This window comes from Oculina patagonica, chromosome 4 (assembly GCF_052425735.1).
Source record: "Oculina patagonica isolate OP01 chromosome 4, crgOcupat, whole genome shotgun sequence".
Taxonomy (NCBI): Eukaryota; Metazoa; Cnidaria; class Anthozoa; order Scleractinia; family Oculinidae; genus Oculina; species Oculina patagonica.
The window spans coordinates 34,140,310-34,164,862 of record NC_135761.1 but is presented as its reverse complement, the minus strand read 5'-3'; the positions used below and the strand labels follow the sequence as shown (position 1 = coordinate 34,164,862).

General features: G+C 38.0%; 1 protein-coding gene and 1 pseudogene across 3 annotated transcripts in view; one reads left to right on the top strand and one right to left on the bottom strand.

Annotated features, from left to right (window-relative positions):
- LOC144652314 (uncharacterized) overlaps positions 1-24,553 on the bottom strand; it is a 143,891-nt gene that overhangs the window by 45,303 nt on the left and 74,035 nt on the right. The window lies entirely within an intron of this gene.
- Positions 327-1,574, top strand: LOC144652208 (uncharacterized; annotated as a pseudogene).

Here is a 24,553-nt window from a genome sequence, read left to right as displayed (position 1 = left end):
CAGTTATAAGTGTGAAGTTACAGTTATAAGTGTGAATTTACAGTTATAACTAAATTTACACTTATAATTGTATATTTACACTTATAACTGTAAATTCACAATTATGACTGTAAATTCACACTTATAACTGTCAATTTACAGTAATAACTATAACTGTCAATTTACAGTTATAACTGTCTACAGTTAAAAAGTGCAATTAACACAAAAATTTAAATTTACACTTATAATTCTAAATTTACAGTTATAACTGTGAGTTTATTCTTATTACCTTGCATAAGCTACTTAACATCAGAACTCAGTTGAAAAAGGAAGGATTCGCTTGAGTTATGGCGGTCTGGTTGTTATTCCTTTCTGTTCTTTCAGATAAAGGTTTAACGATAGAGGGTGTTCTTCCACCCTATCTTCCCGCATTGCATAGTGGTCAACGGAGCAGAGACCTGCTGATAGAAGATTACTTTAATCTAGGATTTGGCTACAATGAAATTCTCGCGTTTCTTTGCATCGTTCATGGCATTCGGCTTAGCCTTCGTCATCTCAAGAGAATTCTTTGTAGAAAGAGACTGAGAAGAAGAGGAACGGGTAGTAATCCCCACGACGTGATTTCAGCAGTAGAGCAAGAATTGAGTTGCAGTGGTAGCTTATTAGGCTATACCGCCAGATGCATCAAAGAATTACTGTAGACTATCGCTTGATGGTGGATAGAGAAACGATCCGTCGAATCCTTGTTGTGCTTGATCCTAACGGAGTTCGTGAACGCGCTCGTCATAAGTTACGAAGACAGCAATACCTGTCAAAAGGTCCAAATTATATATGGCACATTGACGGCTATGATAAGCTTAAACCTTTCGGCTTTTGCATACATGGAGCAATAGATGGCTACAGCCGCCGTATTCTGTGGCTTGAAGTAGGTTCCTCAAACAATGATCCTCGTATAATCGCTACCTTCTATCATGATTTTGTCAAGCAACTGGGAGGGGCCCCTCACATATGTCGTGCCGATGCGGTTACTGAGAATGTCCATGTTGCTGCGATTCAGAGGTTCCTAAGGCGTCATGCTCGAGATGAATTTGAAGGGGGGAAGAGTTTCTTATACGGGCGTTCTCTTGCGAATCAAAGAATAGAATGTTGGTGGTCATTTCTTCGGAAGAGCGAAACTGATTGGTAGATTAGCTATTTTAAGGACTTGAGAGATCAGGGGCTGTATGATGGTACCCGATCCTGTCCATGTGGAATGTTTAAGATTTTGTTTTCTGCCTCTACTTCGAGAAGAGTGGGAACGTGTAGCAAAACATTGGAATCTTCATAAGATTTGTCCCTCTTCCAATGAGACCTCTCTGTACTTTTTGCCTGAGGCGACAAACACCATATCTTACCTTCACAAGGCATCAACTACAGACCTTGAGGTTGCAAAGGATGTCTGCTGTGTGATTCAACAAGACAACTTTTCCCAAACGTTCGCTGAACTTGCTCATTTGATTATGAGAGAAAACAATTATTTTCAGATACCTAGTGATTTAACTCAGGCGGAACATCTTTACATTGACCTTCTTGATTTAATTGAGGACTTGTATTGAAATTCACCTCATTCCTTCACGAGCTGCATCCACTTATAAATTGCTCAGCATTATTGTAAAAATTTAGTATGAAAAGTTATTAGAAATTGACATGTATGAGATATGATATGATATGATTGATATTTAAGAAACTCAGCTGTGTTCTATTAGAAATCCGCGAATCTGATTGGTTCTGCCACTGTTTCTATTCGCCGATAGAAAACAGTCGGATTTAGGCCGAATTGCTACAAGTGGCATGACTTCTGTGCGCACTGAAATGCCATGATTGGGCATTAAGACATCTGCAGCCGTGCAGAAGCAGAGAAATTTTCCAAGCATTTCGTTACTTGATCCTTTGAGATAGCGTTCCAGCCAGCGAAAGATTTGACCCTCCTTTGGATTTTCCGGGATGCACTCCAAGATTGCAGACAGGAACAGGCAGGTTTTCGCGCTGGACGCTCATGCTCTGAACACATTTTCATCCTGAGGCAAATCCTAGAGCAAAGTAAAGAATGGAACACCACTCTGTATGCCAATTTCATTGATTTGGAAAAGGCATTTGACAGTATCCACCGGGATTCCTTATGGAAGATCTTGAGGCACTATGGAATCCCATTAAAGCTGGTGAATGTTATCAAGATGCTGTACGATGACTGCAAGTCCCAGGTGATCTGCAACACAGTGCTGACAGACACCTTCAACGTGACCACCGGCGTGAAACAGGGCTGCATTCTTTCGCCATTTCTGTTTGTCCTGGGAATCGATTGGATCATGAAGCAAGTGACTAGTGACAGAAAACGGGGGATTAGATGGACGCTAACTAGTATCTTGGAAGACCTTGATTATGCAGATGATATTGTGCTGCTCTCCCATCGATACCAGGACATGCAGGCAAAGACCAACAACTTGGCAACTACAGCAGGGAGCTTGGGCCTAAAGATCAGTACCAAGAAGACCAGTCATTTAAGGATGAATAGCAAAACCAGCGAAGCCATCATGCTGAATGGGGAAGCAGTCAAAGAGGTTGAGCACTTTACCTACCTTGGTTCAATGGTGTCAACCAGCGGAGATGGAGAGGAAGAGATCCTAGCTCGGATTTCAAAGGCAAGTCAGGTTTTTGCCTCTCTTCGGAGCACTTGGAAATCCAGAAACATCAGCCAGAAAACCAAGATCCGTTTCTTCAAGAGCAATGTCTTAAGTACTCTTTTGTATGGTGCGGAATCCTGGAAGATGACCAAGACCATTAGCCACAAGCTAGAAGTCTTCCAGAATAGGTGTCTACGAAGGATTCTCCGCATATTTTGGCCAAACACAATCTCAAACTATGAGCTGCGTAGAATTACAAGAACAGAAACCATCACACAGCAAGTGCAGCGAAGGAGATGGAGATGGATTGGTCATGTCCTTCGTATGATGCCTACAGACCTACCAAGAGTCGCCCTTAGATGGACCCCCGATGGCCGTAGAAAGAGAGGTCGCCCAAAAGAAACTTGGAGAAGGACAGTGGAAAGAGAAATGAGGGACAACGAATGGACATGGGGCCACCTCGAACGAGCAGCGGCCGACCGTAGCCAATGGCGCTTTTTGGTTGAGGCCTTATGTGTATCTATGCACGAAGAGGAGTAAGTAAGTAAGTAACTCCAAGATTGCAATGATTGCCTACTGCGGTTGGCCTGGAGACTTCGTACAGCGATTCAATCTCAAAGCACGTGACTTCCTATTTGTTGCGTTCATATTAATCTAAGTGTTACGTAACAAGTGTAAATTTACAGTTATAAGTATAAATTTACAGTTAAAAGTGTAAATTTACAGATATAATAGAATATTAACAGTTGTAATGGAAAATTAACAGATATAAGTGTATATTCGTGTATATAAGTGTATATTAACAGTTATAAGTGTAAATTTACAGATATAAGTTTATATTTACAGTTGTAAGTACGTTATAAGTGTAAATCTACAGTTATAACTGTAACATTTACAGTGATCAGTGCAAATCTACAGTTGTGAGTGTAAATTTCCCGTTCGAAGTGTAAATCACGGTTACAAGTGTAATAATACAAGTGTAATAAAGAAAGAAAGTGCTTTAAAACATCGTTTTTTTATTTGAAAATTAAGTCCGTCCCTAAAAGAAATCATGTTTCTATTATGGCCCCAACCAGCCACCGTACAATTCTTCATATTTCGCCCAAAGAAAGCCTATATGGTAGGCCCAGATTTGTGGTGGGATTTTTCCTTCAAACATTCTTTAAACCGGTCAAAAACTTACAAAACTGTATTGACCCCACAAGTCTTCAAAATCACACAATCTAAACATGACTCATACCGTCTTGTAAACTTAGCTCTGGATCATTCACATTAAATAAAATCCGTTTTTGAGCCTAGAAATGTACTATTGAAGCGTTTATAAGTCATTTGAGTCCAAGTTTTCTTCTTTAAGTTAATTTTCAAGGTCACAACGAGCAGCTGAAAATTACTAAAATTCGGTTGCTCAAAATTCTTAATTTGGCGCTCATATTCGAGAGACAATTTCCCTACCCGGTAAAATATTTCGAAAGGGGAAATGCTGTTCTAAAACCTGATATAAAAATTTGTTTGGGGCTTTTTATAAGCGTTACGTCCGAAAGCTCTCAAAATACGTATAAACACAACATTACCTGTCACTTCACTGTAATTAACAACAACGTAATCTTAAAGAATAAATCACTTAATCAAACCTTTAAGCTTGAGTACAGTCACTGAATTGAATTCACACTGAACGCCAGAAAAACAAATTGAAAGCGGTAAAAAGTTTAATCTGCGTGTCCCTAAACCTTAAAAAAACTAATTACATATTTTCAGGAATCTATTTCTATAAGTGCGTCTGTGTGTTATCTACTTTCATGCATGCAGGGGTACTTCACAGGGGTAAAAATGAAATTTTTGAGATGCAAATAAGGTTAAGCTTCGTTTATATCAACACTCACAGAGCGAAGCGCGCTACCGTTGCCACCCGAGCAAGATTTTTGACATCTTTTTGACACTTTGTGACATTTTTTTGATTGGGAGGCGGAGTTTATTGGACCGTTTCAAATTATCGCGCGTGCAGGAAATTTAATTTCCAACTTCGTAAGCAGAAAAAAAGAGAAGCAATCAATACGTCTGAAGCTACAAAAATATATTTATTTCAAATTGAAATGACAAATTTATTTTTTGTCCACAGCAAACACAACTTCGTGAAAACGCAAACAGCGGCATGTACGATAATGGAAGAGCACTACCTTCTCTTGTTCGTGAGCAAATATTAGTTTTTAACCACCAAGGATTAGGTCAATGCGCTATTGCAAGAGAAATCAGGACTAGTCATACATTTGTACAAAAAATTATTAGCAATTACGATGTCACAAATTCGTCCATCCATACACCACAAGCTAATTTCCCTGCGCCTAAAATTGACGCAAACGTTTTTGAATACATTGAAGTACAAAAACGAATGAAGCCGAGCACCTACGCGTCTGAGATACAAAACAGGCTACTGTTAGATGGAGTCATCCATCCCAATGATTTACCTGGAACATCACAGATTAATCGGCGACTCACACAAGACCTCATGTTTAGTAAGAAGAAACTGACGGTGTGTCCACTTGAAGCAGAAAAGCCAGGAGCAGTGGATCAGCAAGACGAATATCTACAAGCTATATCAAGATATTCAGCCAGTAAAATTCATTTCTTTAATGAGTCAAGCGTGATCAAGACCACTGGTAATCGCTGCTATGGAAACGCTAGGGTCGATGAGCGAGCTATTGAATTTCAACGTTACGTATCTAACGCTACATTTACAATAAGTTTGCTTCACTCAGTTGTTGGTGTTGATTACTTCAATATTCTTTAAGGTCCGTCAAATGGTTTGGAACTTCTCAACTTTTTTGATGACGCATTACAGGTAGAACGGATTAGTAGTAGTAATGGATCATGCCCGTCACATTGAGCCATTGTTGCGAAATATGTTCACTAGATGTGGAATTGAGTTGATTTACCAAACCACCCTATTTACCGCACTTCAAGACATGTGAGTACTGTTTCAAACCAGATTAAACAATTTCTTCAACTGCACCAGCTGCTAGCAATGAATGAAACAGTAGTGGCAATTGGAGAAGCGATTTGCCATATCACAGCAGAAAACTCAGCGGGGTATTTCAGGAGTGTGGCTATCTTGTATAAAAGTGTAACAACATTCGAGGCAAAACAGGAAGACGAAAAGAGTACTTTTTCAGTGCTAAACAAGCAAACGGATAGAAATCCACCAATCACAGCCTACCAGATTAACCTCAAGAAAAGTTCAAAAGGTCGCGCTAGTGGACTATGATTGGTGGGTTTCGATCCATCCTGTTTGTTTTCATGTCTAAAGGTTGAATTTTATACAACAAAAGTATACGCTATTTACAAAACACTGAAAATAGCTGTAAATATTTGCGATCATTGAGAAAAATGTAGTATCTACTATAATTTCCGTTTCTATTTTTATTTACGGTATAAATATGCATGTCACAGGCTTGTTCGTTTGAAAGCATTTCCCGCCTAGATGCAGTTTCTATTTTTAAACAAGTCCTTGGCAATCACGTTGGAGATATATTTCACGCCACAGTATGGTATTTCATAAAAATATTCCTGCAAGTATTTATAGTTTAAACTGAATAAAATACAATATTCAAGCAGACTTTTTGAAAACACCGCCATGATATAACCGGCAGCTGAGCGACAGTAGAAAACACCGAGATGTAAACAAATGCCGTGAGTAACACAACATATTCAACATTTATTGGTTACAATGCACAAATCACCAAATTTGAACACAAACTGTACACAATGGCGAACAAAGTGACATCTTACAGTTCAGTCCTTAGATACAGTCATTTAGAAACTGAAGAGCGGCGATCTACGACGCTACTCAAATAAACATCAACATTTCTATTTGATACTGTTCAATAAGAATTGGCAACTGCCAATCCTCGCTCGTATCAAATTCAGGAATTTTTCCATTCAGTGCTTTCTCAAGAATAAGAAGATCTTGGTCTAAGAAAACACGTCCACTGTACTTGATTAAATTACGCACTTTTAGTCTTGGACGCATTACTGCAAAAATGAAGTTGACGCCTTCGTGCGGGACTCGCAAAACGCTTTCAGCTTTGATTCTGCATCACCATGTTCTTGCTGAAATCGTTTGATTTCTTTTTGGAGCTCTGATATCTTTTGTTTCAGCTCCGGGTGCTTGTCTCTCAGACCACAAGCGTCATGGGAAGGGCAGGGAGGTGAAACACATTTGGATTTTGTATGTCCAGATTTGTGGCAATTTCCACAGATCCTTGCTCGTATATCTGAGAGAGGTGTGAGTGCATCGTTTTTGCAGGTGAACTTGACCAGCTCCTCCTCCGCACTTGATAACAGCGCTTTCTTAAGCTGAACGTTTTCTGCTAATTCATCTTTTACGTAGTCTAGTGGCAATCGATCATGTTTTGCGGTAGACGATGCGGCAGTCACAAAGCTACTTTCCAAAGAGCGCGGATCAAGCTTATGCACAGTTTCCCCAGCAGTGGACTTTTCTTGAACCTTTCTTCTTTTTGCTTGTTCGCCTGGATTAAAAGGTGAATCAAGTTCACTGACTCACAGGAGTATCTTACGATATAAGCCTTCATCAACTGAGCTGGCACAAGCAAACATCTCTTGGAAATTATCTGTGTCATCTTCGTTAAGGTTTACAAAATCGCCATCTTCGTCCTTGTATCGAATTCGCAATGTGCTGGACGTTAGATGTCGCAAGCTTTGGCACGTCCATTGGATTTTGTCTTCAAGTGACGAAAATGAATATCCTTGTACTTTCCCATTGACAACGTCAGTTTGAACGTAGAACTTCACAAAATTTTTCACTCCCATACTCTACTTTGATCTGGTATTTCATTTTGCGCGCCGACCGACAAACTAAAAATACACCAACAAGATTTAATTAGCCGCGCATCAAGTTAGACTGTCTCCGCCCACTTTGATTAGTAAAGTGTCAAAAAAAGTGTCAAAAGTTCATCAAAAATCTTGCTCGGGTGGCAACGGTAGCGAGTTCGAGCCCCGGCCGGGGTCACTTATGTTGTGTTCTTGGGCAAGACACTTTACTCTCATAGTGCCTCTCTCCACCCAGGTGTATAAATGGGTACCGGCGACATAATGCTGGGGGGGAACCCTGCAATGGACTAGCATCCCATTCAGGGGGGAGTAGAAATATTCCTAGCCGCTTAATGCTACGGAAACCGGGATAAGCTCCGGCAGTGTGGGCCGCTTGGCTCGTGGCTTCTCCTTAAGCTAGGGTGGTGTTTGTGCCTGGAGAGGTATTTAACCATATTTCAGGTGATTTTTTTACCTTAATACAAATTGCACTTACCTTAATAATAAAGGACATCCAACTTCCATAGGAGGAAGACATCTGGGTTTAATAAAAAATTTGTTTGCATTCATGTTGATAACAATATCTTAAGCAGATTATATTTCTACTTCATTTATTACTATTTCAACATTTTAAATTAAAAAGAGGGGTCACTATTAAATTGTAGGTACTGTTTCTGTTATTTACTTGCCCAAAATAACCCTGAGTTTGTTTCCAGTCAATTAAGACGGGAGAGCCATAAATTTCAACCGCGGGCCCACATTAGCATAAATTCGAAAAATTTGAAAAAAATTCACAGCATAGCCCTAGGTGAACTATAACTATAAATATATATTTTACTTCGATTCGATGAATATTTTAGGCGTACGGAAGTGATCTTGATTTTGCAACTCTCGGAAGCGGTTTCAGGGGTCTGATTCCGCACACTTCAAACACCTCAATTTCAAAATCAAAACGATCTCTTTCGAAACAACAAATACATCATCAAAAAGAATAGATAATTATACACATTTTGAATGGTTATTTTGTAAGTTTGAACCAATATTAAATATTTGGGAGATTTTTAATTCTTTACATCATTTTGAGACATTTCATGCAAGGCAAAATTGACAAAATTCAGCGCCTAAAATCATTGCCTGGTACATGAGCTAAGGTGTAAAAACTTATACCACGTGAAAGAGCATTGTTTCTTCTTTGAGAATCCGTTTTCAAAACCACGGGCAACTAAAAAGACGATTTTTAACGGTCCGAAATGCAAGTAGTACTTTCGTGAAATTTGAGCTTCGCCGTAACGGCTTCGCGATGCTTGAAACTCACAAAGAATAACAAATAAACATATTTAAACAATACAGCTTTAATAATACTTGTCAACAGGTACCAGAACATACTCGCGAGACTATTTGGCGTGGTGTTGTATCATTTCTAAGAAATAAGAAACCATTTTAGCCGTTTTATTTGACCTCGAGTTCCAAAGTAACAGAAAGCAAACACAGGTCACGTAGCGTTTGTTAAGGTCAAAGCACCCTTTATCAGATCAAATTGTAATCAATGAATTTCATTTGTAACACAGATAACAAGAGCTACAATCAAATAATGTTCATACCGTATAATAAGTAGTCAAAGCACCCTGGAAACTTTAAAAAATCCAATCGAAGCCCATTGAAAACAACATCTATTCTTCGCTGGTTTGAGTCAACTGTGCTTATCGTTAGCTTGCGTTACATAATGGATAGACCGCTGACAAGCTGTTATATTTTGCGGGCTTGATTCTACAGAAGGACGTTTATCCGTCCTTTACAGTCTATTAAATATTTTATTATTGTTGTTAGTGACCCCTTCTACCCTAAATGTTTGTTAAGTAAACTAAAGCGTGACCTTAACTCGGGTGACTTTCAACAGATGCCACTAAGGAACGAACCTTTATTTTCTTAGGGGGGGGGGGGGGGAGGAGGGGTGGACGTAGGCCTTTCTCGATTATGCTAGCATTTTTTTCGGCATTTTTTGGGAAAACGAGCATTTTTTTCGTTTTTTCTTGAAAAAGAATTGCTAGCATTTTCTGTCATTTTTCATGACTGTGATCCAGATTTCAGCACTCAGAACTCAGAAGGATAAACAATCCTAAAGTTTCACAATTTTGATTACGTAATTTGATTGCTTTCTGTCTGTTGCGACTGTTTGTGCGTTGTGTTACTTGTGTACGTGTACTTGTGTGTGTTTTTTTTTTTAATTTTTAAAAAAATTAATAAATACTTTTTTATATATTTTTTTTTATTTTTATTTTTTTATAAACAACAATTATTAAGTATCACCTGTTGTTGATATGAGCATATAATGTAAGAGTTTGTACGTTTTGTTTGAAATAAAACAAAGCATTCTTTGGAATTCAAGTGGCATTTGTTAAAGAAATCAGGCATTATTTTAGCATTTTTTTGGCTTTCTGCGAGAATTTCTAGTAGCATTAAATGCCAGTTTTACTAGCATAATCGAGAAAGGCCTAGGTGAACGTTAGCCAAATAAATTGCTGCAGAGTAAAACCGGCTGAAATAATCGTGCAAGAAAGCCAAAAAATTAATTTCGTTAAATGAAAATGAAACATGTGAAAAATAAATATCTAGCTCAGAAAAAATTACCCCTCCCGTCTCCAACCTTCTCAAAAAATAATGGTTTTTAGCTCGCTTATCTAAATACATCCCCTGTTGTGTCATTTGGTTTGACTATCTTTCTGTAATATTCATTGTTATTGGCTATTCCTTTATTTGAAAATATATCCTTTACTCTACAACTTCAAGATGAACTAAATGGGTCAAGTTATTATTAAGCAATTTATCAATTAGTTTTTGCTATATTTATAGTAAATATTGAGTTAAGTCCGAAAAACGTTTTTTCGACAAAAGTAGCCCTCTGGAGGTATTGTGTAACCTTAAAGCAGCTCTCCAATCAGTTGCAATAGTCAACATTTAAGTCTTAAACCCTCGTGCAAGAACACGACCCAACAAGATCTCAAATGAAACTAAGGTAAGGCGCTTTTCGCTTTGATGATTGGGCCTCGATGTCCATGTTGTAAAAATCGCAGATTGACCGCAGTTGTGCAACACTGATTTTGGTCAGCTTGTTTCAAGTATACAAGGAACATATATTAAGTGTGTTATACACGATGGGATGAAGCAGTTGGCACTGGTCTAGGATGAATGCACGAGCAGAGGAAAAGGCTTCTTCCTCTTGGGCCGCCAGAAGGTCGTTATCATCGGTTACATGAGCTGACTGAGATGTCGCGTACTTCAATTTTGCAGCGGTACGCGAGAAGTATCCCTGAATCTGCTGCGCAGTTAGGAACTCGTCAACCTGAAAGAGCCGCTGACCATTTTCCTTCCTTGCGTATTGCATGTCCCGAGATACTTTTTCAGGGTCGGATTTGTGGCCAGTCTCCTGCCCGATCTGGAACTTAGCATCCAGGTACTGGCGCTGATTGTCGTTAAAACGGCTGGCCTTCTTTGAAACTTTTAGAGCCCAGCCTTGCTCTAGGGGGGCCTCTGGGCACTCTTCATGATCAGTTGTCGTCGGGACAGCTAGTGTTGGCTGAAGGGAACAACCCTCTTAAATCTTCTTGCGTACGCCAATACTGCCTGGTCAAAAAGGGTGTGCTTCTCAGAAACGAGTTTGCACTTTCCGAACAGCAAATGGCGCTCAAGGTTGTAGTACTTTTGATAGGTGCAGATGCACCCATCCACAGGACACGACAACAGCCCACTGCTTGCACCTTCCTCTTCTTCATCTCCGTCCTCGTCTTCTTCTTCATCCAAGTGTTCGGTCATGGCTCGAGCATCCTGAAATTACAAGTGGAGCACTAAGGCAAGATAACGCTGGGTGCTATAAAATACTGTTTTTCTGTCAAAAAAGTGTCCGGAGACTGGGTCGAGTTTTTATTACGAAATCCTGGCTGTGACGTCACCTTGGTGGTAGCTTGGTTGCGAAGGTTTTGTTTACAGTAAGCGCTGAGTAAGGAAATATGTTGAGTGACAGCTGTAGTGATTTGGAATTTAGCGTGAGTTACGACTCTTCGGGTAGCGAAGAGAGTAAAGAAGAAACAGATGAAGGAGAGTACAATATAGTTTTTAGCCGGTTTGCCCCTTACGAAGACTCGCGGGAGAAGACGAAGATGACGATAAAGACGAAGAGGACGATGAAATAGAACGGAGCCGAGCCACTCAATTAGTATACCTTACTCGTTCTTTACACAGTTAACGCGACTTCCGAGCCGCCGAGCCACCGAATTATATACCTTACTCGTTCTTTAAACACTTAACGCGACTACCGAGCCGTCGAGCGGCCGAATTATATACCTTACTCGTTCTTTAAACACTTAACGCGACTACCGAGCCGTCGAGCGGCCGAATTATATACCTTACTCGTTCTTTAAACACTTAACGCGACTACCGAGCCGCCGAGCCACCAAATTATATACCTTACTCGTTCTTTAAACACTTAACGCGACTACCGAGCCGTCGAGCTGCCGAGCCACTGAATTATATCGCTTCAAAAATGGCCCTGCATTTTGTAATTGCTCCACTGGTGCATTGTGACACCCGGAGTAAAAGTAGTGTTTCGACAACTCTCGTTGTTCGGGCCACCTCTACCCCCTCTTCGCGAAGTTTTTGCCCTGTCCGCCATATCTGATGCTTTGGAGTGAAATCAACAATCAACCAACGTGACGTCACAAGCTGAGATCACGTGGTATTTTGGCCGCTCGATTTTCCGGCCAATTTTAGAGCCAAATGCTGCAACTTTTTTGGGTTGTAAAATCGTCAATTTATTTTCTTTTCTTTTCAAACTTTCAGGGTTTTCTTATAAGATGTTAAACTTTAAAAATATGCATTAAAAAATTTCGCTTCATATGCACTTTAACGAAATTAATTTTTTGGCTTTCTTGCACGATTATTTCAGCCGGTTTTACTCTGCAGCAATTTATTTGGCTAACGTCCACCCCTCCTCCCCCCCCCCCCCTAAGAAAATAAAGGTTCGTTCCTTAGTGGCATCTGTTGAAAGTCACCCGAGTTAAGGTCACGCTTTAGTTTACTTAACAAACATTTAGGGTAGAAGGGGTCACTAACAACAATAATAAAATATTTAATAGACTGTAAAGGACGGATAAACGTCCTTCTGTAGAATCAAGCCCGCAAAATATAACAGCTTGTCAGCGGTCTATCCATTATGTAACGCAAGCTAACGATAAGCACAGTTGACTCAAACCAGCGAAGAATAGATGTTGTTTTCAATGGGCTTCGATTGGATTTTTTAAAGTTTCCAGGGTGCTTTGACTACTTATTATACGGTATGAACATTATTTGATTGTAGCTCTTGTTATCTGTGTTACAAATGAAATTCATTGATTACAATTTGATCTGATAAAGGGTGCTTTGACCTTAACAAACGCTACGTGACCTGTGTTTGCTTTCTGTTACTTTGGAACTCGAGGTCAAATAAAACGGCTAAAATGGTTTCTTATTTCTTAGAAATGATACAACACCACGCCAAATAGTCTCGCGAGTATGTTCTGGTACCTGTTGACAAGTATTATTAAAGCTGTATTGTTTAAATATGTTTATTTGTTATTCTTTGTGAGTTTCAAGCATCGCGAAGCCGTTACGGCGAAGCTCAAATTTCACGAAAGTACTACTTGCATTTCGGACCGTTAAAAATCGTCTTTTTAGTTGCCCGTGGTTTTGAAAACGGATTCTCAAAGAAGAAACAATGCTCTTTCACGTGGTATAAGTTTTTACACCTTAGCTCATGTACCAGGCAATGATTTTAGGCGCTGAATTTTGTCAATTTTGCCTTGCGTGAAATGTCTCAAAATGATGTAAAGAATTAAAAATCTCCCAAATATTTAATATTGGTTCAAACTTACAAAATAACCATTCAAAATGTGTATAATTATCTATTCTTTTTGATGATGTATTTGTTGTTTCGAAAGAGATCGTTTTGATTTTGAAATTGAGGTGTTTGAAGTGTGCGGTATCAGACCCCTGAAACCGCTTCCGAGAGTTGCAAAATCAAGATCACTTCCGTACGCCTAAAATATTCATCGAATCGAAGTAAAATATATATTTATAGTTATAGTTCACCTAGGGCTATGCTGTGAATTTTTTTCAATTTTTTCGAATTTATGCTAATGTGGGCCCGCGGTTGAAATTTATGGCTCTCCCGTCTTAAGTATTTGCATTTGGAGTCCCAAAGAGTGGACTCATCATTCCCTAAATTGACTTTACTTTGGGAGCAAAATTCCAACAAGATACTTACTTCAGGTCCTTACAGCCACTAAGATGCTGGATTGGAGAGTTGGTAAAAGATGTTAAACTTGTAAGTTTATTGAACTGTTTATGAAAACTTGACACTGTTTCTCAAAACTATCATTCTTGTGTGATGTGTACAGTATGGGGCCCAGTTCTTGGCCGGGTCCAGTTCTCGGTCACTTTGTGTTCAACGAGTTTTTTTCATGCCACAGTTGAATTAAAAGAAAAAGTTATTTCCTTCAAACAATAGACTGATTCTTGTGCTCTTAGTATCTCGAGTTTGATCTTTCAACTCGCTATAGAAAGCTCACACGTTGAGTTTATGCGAAGGTAGGTGAATTTGTTTTTTTCGAAAACTTGTTTGTTTACGGCTCCTTAAAATTCATGGATGTAGTTAAATTCGTATTTTGTCTGTGAGCCCCTACCAAACGAGCTCATTTTTAGCATGTAAAACTTAGAACAATTCACCTTTCTGATTAAGTTAACTTTTTGTTGAACCGTTGAATATTTTGGTCTTAATTTACCTCGAAATTTTTTCGTGCGACTTTTGCGTATTTGCCAGTTCTCGGCCACCCTGCTCGCTTTCACAGTTTAGTGCTTTCGTTTATAATATAAATTCATCTGCTGCAGCAATAATGAAAGAAAGAAATGTTTTAAAAATAAAGGTCAATTAAATATCTAAGTTTTGAACTGACTTTTGTCTTTTCTGTTATTTCTACAACACCTAACTCTTTCAAGACCTTTTCACTGCAAAATAAACCATCTAAATGCATTGGTCACACAACATAGTTCTGCGGGTTTTGCCAGACCCTGCACATAGGCAAGCAACTAGGCGCATTAAAAACCTTTTTTCATCTCATAAAATAATTTTGGATCGACATAACATAAATAAGTTTAGAGTGATTTTATGACTGTGGAAATTAATTGAGCCTTTTTATACAGAAAATTACGCACAAGCTTTTTGGTGGCCGTAAACTGGGTCCGGATGGCTGAGAACTGGGCCCACAAACGGAGCTTTTATTTTTATTATTGCTCGGGCAGATTAATTATTGACCAGTGGATAGCTTTACAACAAAAATCTGAATAATGTAGTTAGCTCTGGGCGAAATTTCAAGTTCCTACGGTTCTTTTTAAGTAAGAAATACAAGTTTACGTGGCCGAGAATTGGGCCCCATACTGTATATGTTACAGGTCAAATTAAAATTCAGTTTAATTTTTTTTTAACCTAGGTAATTTTTTTCAACCTAGGTTCAATTATTGTTAGGGTTTGGATTGGAGTCATATGTTTTTTAAAAAAATAGTGAGTCACCCAACATTTCTTATGTGGCGAAGTGGATAAGGGGTTGCACAGCAAATCCGAAGGTTGAGAGTTCAAATCCAGTGCAGGTTAGAATTAGATGATTCTACTTGGGTGCGGTATAACAGCGGATCGTAGGGGAGGATAAGTAAGGATGGTGAAGGGTGGGGGGGGGGGGTTCAGAGACAGCGAGGGGGGGGGGGGAGGTGTTTTAATTTTAATTTTCTACTTATTAATCTAGAATAAAAAAATAAACTAGGTTAAAAACAAATAACCTAGGTTGAAAAATTTGACCTAAAGCTAACTTTGACCTTTAACATATACAAAGAAAAGAAAATGTAACAGTTTGAAACGTGGTTTAGAGAGATTTACCCTGATTTGGCTATTAAATTTAACGGTACGTTACAATACGGATGAAAAGATCAATGTAACGTCTTCCTGCGCGCGCTTATCCTCTTTTCTAGCGTAATCTTCCCGAAATAATTATCTTTCTAACGGGTCTGTCACTGTGCCCCTGACGAGAATGACAGACTTTCTGAGCTTTCATGACAATCTACTCCGATCAAAGAAAAACTTTTAGTGAGCTCACTATTATAAATTCCTTGATTAAAATAAAAATGGTAATTTACCTAAGCGATAAAATTAAATAAGGACAACAGATCACTACTAAGTAAACCACCATAGCCAGTCATTGCGTCTGTTTCTTACACAAACATAACTATTAGGATTTTTTTTACCATCGAGTCAGTAAACTCTCTAGTCAACACCGTGCGTAAACTCTCTAGGCAACACCGTGCAACGTCATAGTCCACATGAAGTCTTATGGATGGTTTTCTGCACTTTCGACCTTCGTCTGCTCAGTCTGTTTGTTCAGACCATTCTTGTGCTTATGCACCAGCCTCGTCCCCAGTCGTCCCCGGCGAATTTGGATGTGACGTCACCCGCCAAGCTTGTCGGGGAAGTTCGCCTAGGACGCCTGGCAATAAACGGCAAATCCAATATGGCGGAGCCTGTCCAACGATTGAACTTCAGTCAACTTCTTGAAGAACTTAAAAACGCGTCAGAATTAGGCTGGGATTCCTTCATCCATGTCTGCCAGCAAACTCGTGAAGTAATTGGAGATTTTTTATTTAATGTAGAAAAATTAAATGTCGATTTTTATGCGCAGCAAATTGTACCATCTAAAGAGAGCTTAAAGAATATGTTCCACTAACTGTAACTGGCGATGGGAGCTGTCTCTATCGATCGATTTCTCTGTTGGTGTCTTGGTGAACGGAGATAGAATAGTGGTCGTTCGTGGAAAGTTGTATGATGAGTATTTTTGCTTCTCGCTAACACAACAACAACAGCGGTGAAAAGATAAAAGGCTCAAAGCTGATATCCATCAGTACTTTCAACTGTGCTTTGTTTGTTCCTTTGCCTTCGCTTTTTTCGAATATTTTTCGCAGTTTTATCCAAGGTAAGTGAAGTTGTAACTATTTATTCGAAGTATCAGTAGCGAAATATATGACTAAAGCAACTTATCAGAAAATTAGAAAGCTGTGTAGTGGTTTGTTTTCTGGGAAACAAACGCTGCAATTCGCCTACTGTTGGTGACGATACCGAGTTGTAATGTGTCAACTCAGCTGCTTAACAGATTCAACTTCTCTCTTGTGAACTTCAGACTTGTGAGACTCTATAACATACCAAATTCCCTTCGGCCACTAAGCATTGACAAGATTATGATTGTAAGGAAACAAAAAACTGTTCCGAATGGACTGGTATCAAAATGTTTAGAATGGCTTCATTTCAGTTTAAAAGTCGTTTGTTACTGTTAGTTAATGTTATATTTATATTGTTACTATCGTTACTATGCAAACATTATCCAGAGTATCTTCTAGATATACAATGTACTCTATTTGGATTCATTAAAGACCTTTAGCCACTTAGCTTGGCACAATCAATCAAAAGGCTTTATTCTTCTCTTATGCTTTAGAAAGATGGGTTGGTACAACCAGATCAGGTTTCATCAGCTGGCAATGTCATACATTTTCTATGGGCAGACCTCAAATATCAAGAGAATATGAAAACATAATATAACACTTTCCACTGCCTCCAGCTTTCCCTGCCTCCTTCCCAAATCACCCCACCCTACCAAATGCACTCCCCTAAATTCCAATAACTACTAGTTTTAGTATATATTGCAAGAGTTGAATACATGTAAATACTTTTGTATACTGTACTGTGTTTATGTGTGTGTGTGTGTGTGTGTGTGTGTGTCAGTCAAGCTCAGTTTAATATCTCTGCAAGTAGGAGTTAAAAAGGTGGTAGTTAAAGATGAATTACAGTCCGTACTGCGCAATCTCGGCTGCAATGTTTATGTGAGCCTCACAAACAAAGCAAAACTAAAAATTACGTGACAAACTTACCTGTTTCTTCATTCTGAATAACGCCAGATATCCTTGCAGAACAAATAATAACAAGTAGAAGAACCTTGACGCTATTTCAAACCGACGTTTCAGCTCATCGGAAATTCTTGAACGAAGCGAACTGTAATGGCGGACTAAAAACACTTCATGTATGCTGTCAACGAAGTGCAACGTTTTAACGAATTCAAAACAAAAACGAAAACAAACCCCGAGTCTGCGCAGTACGGACTGGAAATCAGCTTTAAGGAATGGGAAAAATAGCCAGTGTACCCATGTGAGGAAAAATACAAATATTTTTGGGCTATCAAAAATGCAGAATGGGGCTCACAAATTAAAAAGAAGCTGGTCCAAAAGCCCCAGTAACCAGCTTTTCTGGAGCGGTTCAAACAATATTTAAACATTATATATTTTGATATTTTAATTTATTTGCAAATAAACATATAAACACAGTATATATATATTGTGTTTATGTGTTTCTTTGCAAGTAAATGTCAGAGAGAATAGCAGAAGAATCATACTTTGTTAAACGAGCTATGTCTACAATGATGCAGTATGTACCTTGTCTAAAGGGGAAAGCAGTGCACTTCTGTTTCTTTTTGAACATCTCAGCAGGTAAATTTGTCAAAACTACACGAAAATTGGCAGCAAAATATATAAACTTCAGCTGAAATGCTAACTCTGCAACTGAGGGAAATTGAAATAAATTTCCACACCTTTTGGGCTGACAAGAACTGTTGGCTATTTAGTGGTGCTACACAATGGAAATGTTATCAATTCACACTTGGAATCTGCAATAAGTCATGACCAGCTGTAATTTTAATTTAATAAGCTCATTGAATTGACGAAAATGATTGAAGCATACTTGTTATATATAACCTGAACATGGCCCAGGATTTGGATTTACATCTCCTGCTAATGAAATGAGCCAGAGTATACAAGAAAAAGACAGGCTACATCAAGATCAAATAAAGTTTTGGTTTACGAGAGTTAGATTATTTTTTTTCTTTCTCTAAAAAGCTAAATAAAAAATTACAGGTAATCAATGACAAGCTTTAATACATGCATCGGGGGATTAGCCCTCTTCTCTCAAGTAAGCTGAATTGTTTCTTTGTTTTCGCACATAAATTTGTAAACAACAAAGGTCGAAAATCCCGACCCTAGGTCTATAAACATTGAGATCGACGCCTTTCAGGTTTAAACAAAACTAACACAGTTACTAGTACCTGGCGAACGTAATTTGCTTACCACAAAGAACTTCTAGATACATGTAGACCCATGTATCACTACGATCGAGTAGTGAACGAAAACAATGATAACAGAATAATTTTCTTAACTCTAAAATACGACCAATACCATTCTGCAAGGCAGGAAAAAAACGGCATTACAGTTCGTCTCCGCCATCTAAAATAGTCCACAAATGTTCAAAAGGGATGCAGTTTCCTCATGAACCAGAAATATTTTCTTTTCCTCGCAGAAAAACGTATATTTTCGTCGAGCTATATCTGGGACTTTTTCTCGCTAAACTGGGACTTTTTTGCCATTTTGTGCCAGGCCTCGCGCTATCGCGCTCGGTTCCAGTCCTCCTCCGCTCACTCGCATAGCGCGGTATGGCCTGGGGACGAGGCTGCTTATGCACATGTTGGGCTGTTCACTCCGCGGTTCATTCTGATCGTTGTTGCAGTTTTTCATCCGTAACTTACATAAACACTTAAAGGCGAAATATTAAAACCTGCTGAGTTCCGAAACTTTTTAGGTTTTAATATCATAAATGGCATCCCACAGCGTTGGAACTATTCCTTCGCTTGAAATAATCAAACAACAACATGCGTTAAGTATTTAGAGGGACAGATCACCTTTATCGGCATTCACACTTTTTGAGACCTCCGTGTTCATTATTCCTTTGGGAAAAACATAACACAACATTAACACATTGACAGTACACACAGAGTAAACTAATGTCAACATTCAAAACTTAAAAACAAAGGTTTTGTAATATGAACCGCACACAACTTACTGGCTCAATCCTGCTGACAAGCAAGATACTGTTCAAGAGATCAATTCTTAAACTTGGCCACACTGCATTGAGTATAGCGAAACACAAAAACAATCAATCCTGAAAAAACGTTAATTGATTTTGTGCTTTATTTCATATTTCTAGTGCGCTTATTATACATAAAACATGATCAAATGTCCATAACAAAGTTAAAAAATTGCTAAAAAAATATGTTAAAAATACTAAAATACTCACAATATGTACTCTCAAATCTATTAAAAAGCTAAAAAAGTATATAAAAATTAAAATATTTAACAAGAAAACAAATATGAAGAGAAGGTATCTTCTAAAAAGGTGTGTATTTGATAGAATCTGTTAATATTGCTGTTGTTACGCATCTCTTGCGGTAAATTGTTCCATAATTTCAGAGTAGTCGCCGAGAAAGGTCTTGTAGTGTCTTTGTAGTCAAACATTTTGGCGGCTGCAAGTGCAAACTTCTTGAAGTTAGAAGATCATATAAGTTGCTACATGTACATTTAATGGAAATTAGATGACATTTGTATTTTGGGGCAAGCCCATATATTGCCTCAAATTTAAATAAAATAACTTTAAAATCTATCCTAAATATGACCGGTAGCCAATGTAAAAAGTTAAAAACTGGTGTAATATGAGAGTATCTAGGTATATTGCAAATACGCCTAGCTGCTTATATGCAAAATAAATCACTAAACACTACATTTTGATAGTTAATTGTAATTGCTAATTTTTTTTGCTTAGTTGGTGAGCGGGTAGTATAATCAAGCGATCTGGTTATTTCTGTGACTAGGCAGTATTCCCCCATCCTGCCCGCCCTTAGAGGGTGTTATCAGTTGCACGATGTCTTCGATTTCATCTCTTGCTTGGTTGTAATTTTTTCACAAAATACTAAGATACTTGTCATGTTAAGCTTTAATTTTTTATAGCAAGTACTCATTTCGACATCAATTCAGACGAGAGCTATCACAGCAAAAGCGAGTTTCACTACCCAGATGAGATGGACAACGATAAAGAACACATTAGTTCCCAACATGAAGAAACCAAGAAAATGCTCCTGAAAAGTCTACAATGGCAAGTGTGCAAAAGTATATTTTATCACAACGACCAGAAAACACAGTAAAAGAAAAAGCCAAACAGATAACGACTTAGTTGGTTAGTTGAGTTTGGTTCCCCTACTGATAGATGCACAAGGCAGGGTGTTAAAATATACCTTTGATATTGGGTTCTTTGGAAAAGATTCATTCAGAAAATATGGACTTCTGAGTACTTCTCCCTCTCAAGGGACCCTAACAGCCTAATACCCCCTGCTGAAGGTGTGCAGATCAGCAATTCGCATCTTCTGACCATGGCTGTGACAAGCTTGCTGAAGGTCTTTGCTGCTTTTACGCCAAGAATAAGGGAGCAAAACGGAGAAGGAAAAAAGCCAGATGGCCGACTTGGACCGACACCTAAAGAACAGTTGCAGGAGTTAAAGCATACTTTACAGCCGCAATTCACCAAGTCAAGACAGCAACTTAACGTTAAAGCCAAACAGCTTTAAGAGAATGGCTACGGAAAAGAGTAACATCCTGCAAATGCTCTGAACAAAAAAGATAAAGAGTTTCTATGATGTTTAAATAATTTATAAGTCATATACATAAATAAGTCCAATTATGACTGTCCTTGGAATTTTTCTAATCCTGGAATTATCTCCAAATGGACAGCATGAAGTTCAATTACATATACAAATTATGCTAGAGTACCTGTATGTCAATAATGTACTTTCTTGAGAGCAAGAATGCAATGGAATAGAGTGCACATTGAAACAATTGTAACATTGCTGACTCACGCTCTGTCATTTTTATTCTAAACCTCCATTGAAAAATGACAAATCAAGTTATTTAGTTAACTCGTTGGCAGGTATGTACAGCTATATGAACCTAAACAGTCCTACACATTTTACTGCATCGACTGGGGGCATCTGGTTACTATACTTCTGACCTTAACAGCCATAACACTTTAAATCTCCTTTCGCTACTAATAAACCTCACTCTAGGTGGGATGACTGCGCAGCCTCTCCACCTAAGGTCCTTGTTCTTCTACTCTCGTTATCTCTTTGTTAATTGCAGAAAGTCTCTCCTCCTTGTTACTCCTTTTTTTCCTCCTTCACTCTATCACAAATCTGATCATTTTCAGAGTCTAAGTTTCTACAACGTGTTGTTGAATGTTTTTCAGTTACTTCGTAGAGGCAACATAGTAAACATTACAACAGCAGTAACATAGTTGATACAGGATGTTTTAAATATTTGTCCATAAAAGCTTGCTGTGTAGATCGAACCTAATGTCAATATTGATGGTTACAGTTTTATAGCTTCTTTGCATCTATGTAGTATGTAAATTCAATCACTCGCCTTTAAAGAAATACAGAATCAACTTGCTTTCAAAATAAAACAAAAGATATAATTACTTTAAATTAAATTACTTTTTCTGAAAATATTGGTGGCTAGTTGTTTCACTGCCTTTCAAGTCAAGATCATTTTTTGATTCGTAATTCAGTTTTTTATGAGAACACGATTATTTTAAGCTTTTTAATTTTTAAAGCATTTTACCGATGTCTTTAAAAGTAGTATTATCATCATTATTTCAGAATGAAGATTAGCAACAGGAATTTTACACAACATTTCGATGTCATCATGACATCATTTTCAAGTGACAAAAAACAATGGTTCAACAGTGTTATATGTACATATGTGATGAGAGGTTTGATTTTTCATTAACATTTGTTTAAACAAACAGTTTTGCGCAAATAGAATCCAATTGGTGTTCTGGCTACAATCTTGGACAAAACTGTTAAAACACTTGGCCACATTTCACTCAATTTAGGTATTTTCCCTACAATTCGTCAACCTCCCCTCCCCCATTTCAATGTTGTGCATGAGAAAATGCTGTAAAAATGAAGCTAGGTCAATGGCAAACCCCATAAAACAGCATTAAGTAGGGGGAGGGAGGTACAATTTTTTTTCTCCAAAGTTATGGGCAAATAATGCGTAAAATGAGTATGTTTCAACAGGTTTTGTCTAAGATTGTGTAAAACATAATAATTGAAATATCTAAGTTGAACATCATCAGAACACCCCCTTTGTGTCAGTGTTATTTTCAAACCACTGAAACTTCACAGTGAAATAGTAATCAGCAAAACACTTTTCTCATTAAAACAATTAGTGTCACTTATTTATTTGTCACAAACGATACTCAGCCAATTAGCACTCTATTTTCGGGCCACATAAAACACAACATGGTTTTCTCCAGCTGTATTGACGGTAAAGGAAGGGCATATATTACTTTTTTGGCAAGAGATAAGGGAATTTCCACTAAAGAGATCTTGAAAAGTTTCCAAGTTTCAATAACTACAGTTTACAGGATAAAAAATGAGTCTTACCAGAGGAGAATATCAAGACAAGCGCGTGGGAGGATGCCCTAATAAGCTATGTCCACAAGATGAAAGAAAGTTCATGGGCTGTTTTCATGTGTTGCGGAAGGAGGAAGGCCAGTTTTCATCAAATCGACTTATGCAACAAGCTACATTAAAGGACACTGAGGTCAGCAATAGAACAGTTCGAAAATTTCTTCATAAGAACGGATATCGCTACCTACAGGTATGCAAGAAAGGTTTAATGACGGGATGCAATATGGCGATCTTTGGAAGACATCTGTTCCATTCTATTTAGACGGAGTTAATTTTTATCATAAAACTAATCGTGCTAATCAAGCGTGAGCACCAAAAGGTAGAGGTTGGAGAAAAAAAAAGCAAAGCGCTAAAGCAGGGCTGTTTGGCTAAGGGTTCAAAAGAAGAAAGTGGGGGCTGCGTATTAAAATTAATTAATGGGTACACTAAAGATCAGGTTAGTAAACTCTTTGACTCTTTAATAATGTCATTATTTGTGTATGGATTAAAGTGTGTGGCTCCGCCTATCAAGGCAAATATTTAGATCGGATTGACACTCTTTTTCGGCAAGCCTATTGTTATGGCTATACAAACAGAGCTCTTAGCGAAAGGGGCCATGACTTCATACTCCCTAAAGTAAAAACAGAAAATTCAAACGAGCTTTTGTAAATAGATGTCTTTTTAAATTTATCTCTTAAAATCTTTCTTGTAATACATATGATAGGTTTTCTTTTTCCAGTTTTACCTTAGTTTGTTATTGATTGGAAAGCCACACGTATGTTGTGACTGATTTCTTAATAAAGACTTCTACTATAGGAAAGGAGTTATTGAATGCCACAAATATATGGAACTTGATAGCAGCTGCTTCGCACAATTCATTAACAACAACATTGATGGCATTTTTGCTAAGGCAGTCAAGAATGGCTCCAAAATTTTCGTACAAGATAATGCTTTGACACAAAATCCTGCTCTGGTTCGGAGAGTGATGCACAAAAAAAATAGCCAGACAGCTGCAAATTCCTGCTAGGAGTCCAGACGTTAACCCCATTGAAAATTTATTTCATCTAATATAAGTAGAGCTACAGAGGAAGGCACTGGAAAGAAATATTAAGCACGAAACATTTGAACCATTTTCCGTGCGTGTAATTAGAACAATGTACAACTTTCCTGTAGATATTATGAACAAGATTATTAACACAATGGCAGGACGCATGGAACTAATTATTAAAAGAAAAGGAGAGTGTACAAAGTATTAAAAACATTCCTTAAACTACAACTGAAAATGTGTAAAATTGAATGCAATTATGAAACGTTAACAGTATTTATCAATGGATCGCTATGAACTTGATTAAGTGTAATGCTATGATTTGTACAGTGACGTAACAAGTCTCGCGTGACAGTCATGTCACACTTGTGCTTTACAATAATGAATTAAAAGGCTGCATTATGGTCATTTCTTGAAATCTAGAGATCTATAGTGTGGAGTATTAGTAAACTGAACGATTAACAAAAGCTTAAGTTGAAATTTACAAAGCAAACAGCGGTTAACACTCCAGTAATAAAAGAATGAGAAGTAGGATCTATTGTTTTTATAGGCATTAAGTGTTAACCATTGAAAATCTCTGTTATTCGTTTTTTTTGTTG